This window comes from Rhipicephalus microplus, chromosome 5 (genome assembly GCF_043290135.1).
Source record: "Rhipicephalus microplus isolate Deutch F79 chromosome 5, USDA_Rmic, whole genome shotgun sequence".
Classification (NCBI taxonomy): domain Eukaryota; kingdom Metazoa; phylum Arthropoda; class Arachnida; order Ixodida; family Ixodidae; genus Rhipicephalus; species Rhipicephalus microplus.
The window spans coordinates 37808029-37817457 of record NC_134704.1 but is presented as its reverse complement, the minus strand read 5'-3'; the positions used below and the strand labels follow the sequence as shown (position 1 = coordinate 37817457).

The 9429-nt window shown below is 49.1% G+C and overlaps 1 protein-coding gene across 1 annotated transcript in view; it reads left to right on the top strand.

Moving 5' to 3' along the window:
- Positions 1-9429, top strand: part of LOC119173913 (uncharacterized) — a 200612-nt gene that overhangs the window by 36978 nt on the left and 154205 nt on the right. The window lies entirely within an intron of this gene.

The window sequence follows — 9429 nt, the reverse complement described above, 5'->3', positions numbered from 1 at the left end:
GAACTACGGCGACTTTGAGCGTAATCTATCTATCTATCTATCTATCTATCTATCTATCTATCTATCTATCTATCTATCTATCTATCTATCTATCTATCTATCTATCTATCTATCTATCTATCTATCTATCTATCTATCTATCTATCTATCTATCTATCTATCTATCTATCTATCTATCTATCTATCTATCTATCTATCTATCTATCTATCTATCTATCTATCTATCTATCTATCTATCTATCTATCTATCTATCTATCTATCTATCTATCTATCTATCTATCTATCTATCTATCTATCTATCTATCTATCTATCTATCTATCTATGACCTTTAGCTCTCTTGGCCGTTTCAATAATGGTGTCGATACCACACTTAGTATGGCATAACATGACTGTGTGAAGAACATCTTTGACTAGCACACTTAGTATGGCATAACATGACTGTGTGAAGAACATCTTTGACTAGTCATGACATGAAACTCATTACATGCATGTCATGAATGTCATGATTTACATTTCATGGTCCTGCAGCTCTTGCGGCAGTTTTGTTCACATGACATGTTGCAAAACTGGTATGGTATGGCATGATTGCATGGCGAACACAAGCGACAGACCCTAGCATGAAAATCATGACGTGTATCATGTAATAACATGACTACATGCCACGCTCATGATGCGCTCGCGGCCGTTTCGGTAGCGTCACATATACCAAATTTGGTATTACAGTACGTGAATGGATGACGAAGGTATGTGACTGGTTCAAAAATGATAATCATGAGATGCGTGTCTTGTAACAACATGACTACATAAGATACGCTCATGATACGCTGGCGGCCGTTTCGCTAGCTTCACTTATACTAAGTTTGGTATTACGGGATGTGAATGAATGACAAAGGTGTGATACTGGTGCAAACATGATAAACGTGAGATGCGTATCATGTATACATGCTACGCTCATCATGCGCTCGCGGCCGTTTCGCTAGCTTCATATGTACCAAACTCGGTATTACGTGACGTGAACGGACGACATAGGTAAATGACACATCCAAGCTTTATAATCATGACATGCGTGTCATGTAACAACATGACTACATGCCACACTGATGATGCGCTCGCGGCCGTTTCGTTAGCGTCACATGTACCAAACTCGGTATTACGTGACGTGAACGGACGACATAGGTAAATGACACATCCAAACTTGATAATCACGACATGCGTGTCATGTAACAACATGACTACATGCCACACTGATGATGCGCTCGCGGCCGTTTCGTTAGCTTCACATGTACCAAACTTGGTATTACGCGACGTGAATGGACGACATAGGTAAATGACACATCCAAACATGATAATCACGACATGAGTGTTTTGTAACAACATGACCACATGCCACACTGATGATGCGCTCGCGGCCGTTTCGGTAGCTTCACATATGTCAAATTTGGTATTAAGTGACGCCAGTGGATGACAAAGGTATGCGATTGGTGCAAACATGATAACCATGCGATGCGTGTTATGTGAGAACATGACTACATGCCATAGTCAAGGCGCCAACACATTTCGATATGACGCGGTGTGCGTGCTCGCCGGCGTTCATTTCGCCGCGTCACGCCGGCGTTGCCCCGACAGGCGCCGGTCCTGCCATACACTCGCTGGCGTGCGCCTCGCTGTGTCGCTTTGACGCATGCGTGTTTCAGCGCGTCCGGCGTCCCTCCGTCACGAAAAGAGGGAGACGCAGTGTTGTATGGGTAACGCATCTGCGCGAAATGCAGTACGTCGCATTTCGCGCCGGTTGCCGACGGGCCGCGCCGACGGACGCTGGTCGCGCCTGGCGTTAGACTATAGAGTGCTCGCGTTTTACTAACGTTGCGTTGCTGTGCCCAGCTTGCGCGCGCGTCAATGCTACATTGGAGTATAGTATTGGGCCCTTCATGATGCGCTTCAAGATGACAGGAACAACATCACTTATCAAGAGAATGATTACAGAGACAGCGATTACAAAGCTGAGCCTTCACACGCCACTATTTCTGTCGAAGAATATGGCTCTATTAGCCGTGCCTGCTGCAGTACCTACAATAACATCCTAAATTAACCAGTAATCTTTCAGCAATATTTCTTTGCATTTCTCATATGTCACATCTCTTTCGCGGGTTGAGGTAACCTTTGCTGCCTGCTTTAGTTCGTTACTGACAATATATTAGAATCTGAAAGCAGTCGTACACTGTTATTAAATGTATTTGTTTTTTTAAATAAGAGGTTTTATCTAACGAAATAGGATATATAACGGAGGGTACATTAGCGCATGTTCTAGGCTTAATGTTAAAAAAAAATGGCCCCGTGTCTGTATGTCACGCTGCAAATGTTGTCGAAAGACAATAGTCTTGCGTCTAGAGAGAGTGAAAAAAAAGTTTATTTGATGATCTGCGCGAGAAACTTGGTGAATGGTATTCTGGAGGCGCTGTGTTAGAGTGCCTCGATTCGTACAGCGGAGGCGAACGAGCGCATTGAGGTACGTCACACGTGAGACATGAGCGCTATCTGGCTGTTGTTTTGGGAAACAAAGTGCACAGCGTGCGCGCCCATCTCAGAGGCGATAAAGTGTAGAACGCAAGGCGACGGGTAGGTGCCACCACCGTGTCGTCTTAGTAAAGCCTTGGAAACACTTGCCTTTTCGTGCAAGTGTTGCATTGTCAGCGCAGCGTGATAAACGCTACGGTCTTTAAAATTACTTATGTATGCCTTTTTTTTGGTATAAAGCGACGCATACAGAATAATGACGTGTTGTTATGGTGCCTCAAATATGCGCAATAATTGATTTTTACTTTACAACGGAACAAGTATGAACGCTAGAACGTAAGCAATATTGGTTGGTGCCGCGGATGGTGTTGGCCGTTCGGGCTGTCGTTTGGTGCCGTTTAAGGTATTGTTACAGCGGACAAACAGAAAAAAACAAACAAACATTAGTCTACCAATTTTTCATTCTTACACAGCGGCACACGGGACGGCTTTATGCTCTCCCATAGTAGAGTACCTAATACTCTGAATGGTTAACAACTTTTTCTCAACACATCTCCGAGGCCATTTGTGAATAGAAATGTGTCGCCTGAAAATGTTGTTCTCTAAACAAAATGTACAGACAGACAGACCAAAATTTTTGCGTCGAAGGTCTTTAAGAACCGCGCGATGACAGGCTGCGACAGTCACAGGTACGTCAGGCCTTTAGGGATCGGCGCACAGGTTTCCTGCGCCCAAAGTTGTTTGCGCATGTGTCATGGTCGGCTCGTCCCGGCATCGTTACTCTTTCGATACATGAGCCAATCCAAGTTACCGAAAACGTCACTACAGCCGTGCCGAGTGGCAGTGCACGTCTTTTATCCGAAATTTTAGCGACTTGGAAACTAAGAGTACGCTGAAAATTTTGCTCAAGATGCGCTGACGAGCACGGAATCGTTACGCCCCTGAAGGCAGCGCCTCTTTAACGTATAGTAACAACGCAAGCGTAAAGCTACATATTTATAGAGTAATATACTATAATATTGTTACGGTGCATCATCGACAGGAGCAAGCGTGGCACTTAGCGAAGATGAAGAAGACGCCTGTGCGTTAGGCGCTTGCACGAGAGGCAACTCAGACATCTTGTTGTGCTGCCGATTCTCGGTGGACGCTGTCCTGTAAGCCAACACCTTGCCCCGTCACATTTGGTGGAAGTGCTGGGTAACCGCCTCGCAACGGAACTTCGCAGCGGCCGACGTTTGAAGGGTCATTCCACAACGATGACGGAGAGTACGGCGTCTGCATCTGCTCCTGGTGTTCCTGCGGCCGGAGATGATGCGGTAACTACATCTCCTTCTGCGACCACAACCTTCGTGCTCGAACCCCCGCGGGATCCTGGCACGTTCAGCGGTTCCGGCGATCCAGATGAAGTTGACGTTGAAGATTGGCTGGCAGAGTACGAACGTGTGAGTACTCGATACCGATGGGGCCCGACTCTTATGCTGGCAAACCTGTTATTCTATCTTAGGGGAACCGCCAAGTCGTGGTATGAGAATCATGAAAAAGAACTTGTGAGTTGGGCAGTGTGCAGGGAGAAAATGCTAGACCTGTTCGGAAAGCCGATTGGAAGAAAAATGGCCGCGAACAAAATGCTCGCGCCTCGGGCGCAGACCTCGACCGAGTCTTACGTCTCCTATATAGAAGATGTGTTGTCGTTGTGTCGCAAAGCCAATGCCGATATGCCGGAGGCTGACAAGGTCGGGCATATTCTTAAGGGGATTGCGGATGACGCATTCAACCTCCACATCTGCAAAAATTTTTCTACAGTGGACGCCATTATAAAAGAATGTCGGCGCTTTGAGCAAGCGAAGAGCCGGCGGATTAACAGCGTGTTCACCCGCCTTCCGAATACGGCTGCAACATCATCTTGCGAAGACCGTGCAAGAACACAGCCACCACCTATAGATTCATCGGATCAGGTGACCCGAATTGTACGGCGCGAACTTGAAGCTATTGCCTCTGCTCCGGCTCACACCGCTGCAAGTGACACCACCCCACTCACTGCTAACATGGTTCAAGCTATCGTCCGCCAAGAACTCGCCAGCATAGGTATTCCCTCGGTGTGCGCTTTGCCCAGCCCGCAGCGAGCTTCATGGCGTCCACCCTCGTCCTATCACGAGCAGCAGTTCACGGCCCGATCTCGCGACCCTGCGGCGTGGAGAACCGTCGACAATCGACCAATTTGTTTTCATTGCCACCGTATCGGTCATGTTGTCCGTTACTGCAATTACCGCTGGTCCTCGCCACCTCGGACTTCATCTCAACCTCACTACCGACAGGACAGCACCCGCTTCACGTCTGCCGTGCAGCCTTCTCCGCAAAACAACTACAGAAGGTTCAACAGCCGATCTCCGTCACCGCATGGTCATCAGTCGCGTTCGCCTCCAGGACGTCGCCAGTCGTCTCGCTCACCGCAGACTCGCAGGCCGTCATCTCCATTCAACCCCGCTCCTGCCTACCCGGAAAACTAAACGGTGCAGCGCCCGGAGGTGACGCTGCATCTTCGACTCCCTCCACAAATCCTCTCTTGACGCTTCCGACGAGACAAAATTTGTTAGACATTGCCGTTGACGGTGTGCCTATTTCTGCCCTTATAGATACTGGAGCGCACATTTCTGTAATGAGCGCGAACCTTCGCCGACGCCTACATAAAGTGCTCACGCCTGCCGCTTCCCACAAACTTCGTGTCGCTAATGGGAGGACCCCTGATGTTCAAAGGATGTGCACGGCCCGTGTGTCCATTGCCGGTCATCCTACATTAGTTCAGTTTGCCGTCATTGAAATGTGTCCTCATGACCTAATACTTGGTTTGGACTTCCTGTCACGTCATTCTGCGCTCATTGATTGTGCCACTGGTGCTCTTCAGCTTGAACTGCCGCAGTTTGCCGATTTTCCAGCAGACTATTCTCCCCGTTTACGCTCTCGTCACCTCGTTCGCTTGCCTCCGCAAGCTGCTACATATGTCACTTTGTCGTGCTCACGTCATGTGCCCGACGGTGACTACCTCGTCACTCCTATAGTCGACGTACTGATGGCCCGAGACGTCGCCCTTGCTCACACTGTTGTCGCCATCGCTAATAATACAGTGGTTATACCACTACTCAACGTGAGTCTCTTGACTCAAGTTATTCCGCAAGACATGTCTTTGGCCACCCTATCTCCACTTGACAGCTGCAACGTTACTGGTTTGGACACCGATACTACATCCCCCTGTCTTGGCCGCAATTACACTCTGCCTGCAGATGACATTAACAAGATGATTATTGCTCCCGACCTCACTGCAGTGCAAGCTGCCAGCCTCCGTAGTCTGCTAACATCATATAGAGACGTTTTCGACTTTGACCACCGCCCTCTCAGCCAAACAACTGCAGTGACTCACCGGATCAACACTGGTAATGCCAGTCCTATACGGCGGCGTCCATATCGCGTATCTCACAAGGAACGCCAAGTAATTCAAAATGAAGTGGATAAAATGATTACTAAAGACGTAATAGAACCCTCATCCAGCCCCTGGGCCTCCCCAGTCGTGCTCGTTGAGAAGAAAGATGGCAGCTGGCGCTTTTGCGTGGACTATCGCCATTTAAACAAAGTGACCCACAAAGATGTCTACCCTTTGCCTCGGATTGATGACGCCCTCGATTGCCTCCATGGTGCCCAATACTTTTCGTCTATCGACCTTCGATCCGGCTATTGGCAAATTTCCGTCGACCCCATGGATCGTGAAAAAACCGCTTTCGTTACGCCCGACGGCCTCTACCAGTTCAAAGTCATGCCGTTTGGACTGTGTAATGCGCCGGCAACTTTCGAGCGCATGATGGACTCCCTTCTCCGAGGATATAAGTGGTCCATCTGCTTATGTTATTTAGACGATGTCATCGTCTTTTCACCCACCTTTGACAGCCATATAACACGTCTGTCAGCCGTTCTGGATGTTTTTCGAAGAGCTGCTCTCCAGCTCAATTCTGCAAAATGCCATTTCGGACGTCGCCAAATCACCATACTCGGCCACCTTGTCAGTGCCGATGGTGTTCAACCAGATCCCGAAAAAGGTGCGAGCAGTACAACAATTTACTGAACCACGCTCAACCAAGGACGTCCGAAGTTTTGTAGGGCTATGTTCCTATTTTCGTCGATTTGTCCGCAACTTCGCCGACATCGCTCGACCGCTTACTGATCTCTTAAAGAAGGACGTTCCCTTCGCATGGGGTATAGAGCAAGCGGACGCCTTTTCGGCTCTTATCCATCTGCTGACTACGCCACCAATACTGGCCCATTTCGACCCAGCATCACCTACAGAGCTTCGGACCGATGCCAGTGGCCATGGAATTGGAGCGGTCCTTGGCCAACGACAGCACGGGAAGGACCGCGTGATTGCTTACGCCAGTCGTCTTCTTTCACCTGCCGAACGGAAGTTCTCCATCACTGAGCGTGAATGCCTAGCTTTAGTGTGGGCCGTGGCGAAATTCAGGCCTTACCTGTATGGCCGAACTTTTTCCGTTGTTACGGACCATCACGCTCTTTGCTGGCTGTCATCGCTAAAGGACCCATCTGGACGTCTTGGTCGCTGGGCGCTCCGTCTGCAAGAATACTCATTCGTGGTCCACTACAAGTCGGGACGCCTCCACACAGATGCAGACTGTTTGTCACGTTATCCGGTTGAAACGCCCGACTTGACAGACCTTGATTCAGACCCCTGCGTTCTCTCCATCCACGCTTTGGGTGATATCTCCACCGAACAACGACGTGACCCGTCGTTACTCTTCATTATCGAGCGTCTGACCTCTGCTCCAACAGACCCTTCCGTTCGCCTGTTCGAACTGCACGACAACATTCTGTACCGTCGCAGCATCAACGCTGATGGCCCGGAATTACTACTCGTGCTTCCCCATCACCTGCGTACCAGCGTTCTCGAACAACTACATGACGTACCTACAGCCGGTCACCTAGGCGTCTCTCGTACCTACGATCGTGTGCGACGTCGCTTTTTCTGGCCCGGACTGTATCGTTCTGTGGTTCGCTACGTCACTGCTTGCGACCGCTGCCAACGCCGCAAGCGCCCCTCTGTGCTACCGTCTGGCCTCCTACAGCCCATTGACATACCGACGGAACCATTCTTCCGTGTTGGCCTTGACCTGTTGGGCCCGTTTCCTACGTCCACCTCCGGAAATAAATAGGTTGCAGTCGCCACAGACTACGCCACACGCTTTGCCATCACTAAAGCACTGCCGACAAGCTGTTCCACTGACGTCGCTGACTTTCTCTTGTATGAAGTCATTCTTCATCACGGCGCTCCGCGGCAGCTGCTTACTGATCGAGGAAGGTACTTTCTTTCACGTGTTGTGGATGACATTCTCCGCGCCTGCTCCACTGAGCACAAGCTTACCACCGCTTATCATCCACAGACAAATGGATTGACCGAGCGTCTGAACCGAACGCTGACGCAGATGCTGTCAATGTACGTTTCGCCAGATCACCGTTACTGGGACAAAGCACTCCCCTTTGTCACGTTCGCGTACAATTCTTCACGGCACGACACAGCTAGTTATTCGCCGTTTTATTTGCTATTTGGCCGACATCCAGCATTACCATTTGACACGCTCCTTCCTTCGGCTGCCCCCTTGTCTACTGAGTACGCCAGCGATGTCGTTTCTCGAGCCCATGCAGCCCGTCAGCTTGCCCGTGATCGGCTGCACTTGTCGCAAGCGCCCCAAAAAGACCGCTATGACAGTCGCCACCAAAGCGTGCACTTCTCGCCGGGGTCTCTGGTACTTCTCTGGACACCAAACCGCCAAGTCGGCTTATCAGAGAAGCTACTATCACCCTACCATGGCCCCTACAAAGTGTTACGACAACTTAGTGACGTGAGCTACGAGATCGCACCCCTAAACAATGCCTTTTCGACCACCTCACTCCAGACAGACGTTGTACACGTTTCCAGACTGAAACCGTATCACCCTCCTCGTTCGTCGCCGCCGTACTAAGCGCCGTGACGGCGCTTCCGCCGCAGGGGAGTGATGTTACGGTGCATCATCGACAGGAGCAAGCGTGGCACTTAGCGAAGATGAAGAAGACGCCTGTGCGTTAGGCGCTTGCACGAGAGGCAACTCAGACATCTTGTTGTGCTGCCGATTCTCGGTGGACGCTGTCCTGTAAGCCAAGACCTTGCCCCGTCACAATATAAAAAAATCGACAATACTAACAAAGAGATCGTCGACCGCGTAGAACAATGAACGGTCACGTGGAAACAGAAAATAAGGAGAGTCGGCACCGTGACGTCGCTTTTGATGGGTGGAGGTTTCATAAACAAGGTTAGTAGCTATGCCAGCCATTGGTTTCAAGCAATTTCACATGCTTGGTTGCAGGTTTCATAAACGATGTGAGTAACTATAAAGGGCAACCTCTGACGGCCTGATACTTTCAATTTGCTTATGTCTGGATATTCCGCATGCTTCGGGGTTGTACTGCATACGTTGCGACGCGTCTGATGTAAGCAAGTTTTGTTTTCACAAGCGATTCATTGTCGGCGAAATCTAAATGTTTTTTTCTTTAATCGGGGTCGATTCCGGTTTTGCGAGCCACCCAGGCCTTAATAACTTGGTTTTGTAAGGATGGAGCTTCACATCGACTGTTAAGGTGAAGCGAAAAAAAAAAAAAACAAACAAACAAGTTTTACCTTGCGTCGACTGCGGCAATCCTTGTGAAGCTATAAGGTTTGTTCTATATAAACAGCGACGTTACTATATGTTGAGCACCGGTATCCCATTTTCTTTTATTTAGGCCATCGTAAAGTGAAACTCGTAAAGTGAAAATAAAAGAAAAAAATAGTGTGGCTTGAAGTTCATTGCAACATCGCAATAAAACCTATAGTTGTCCCACT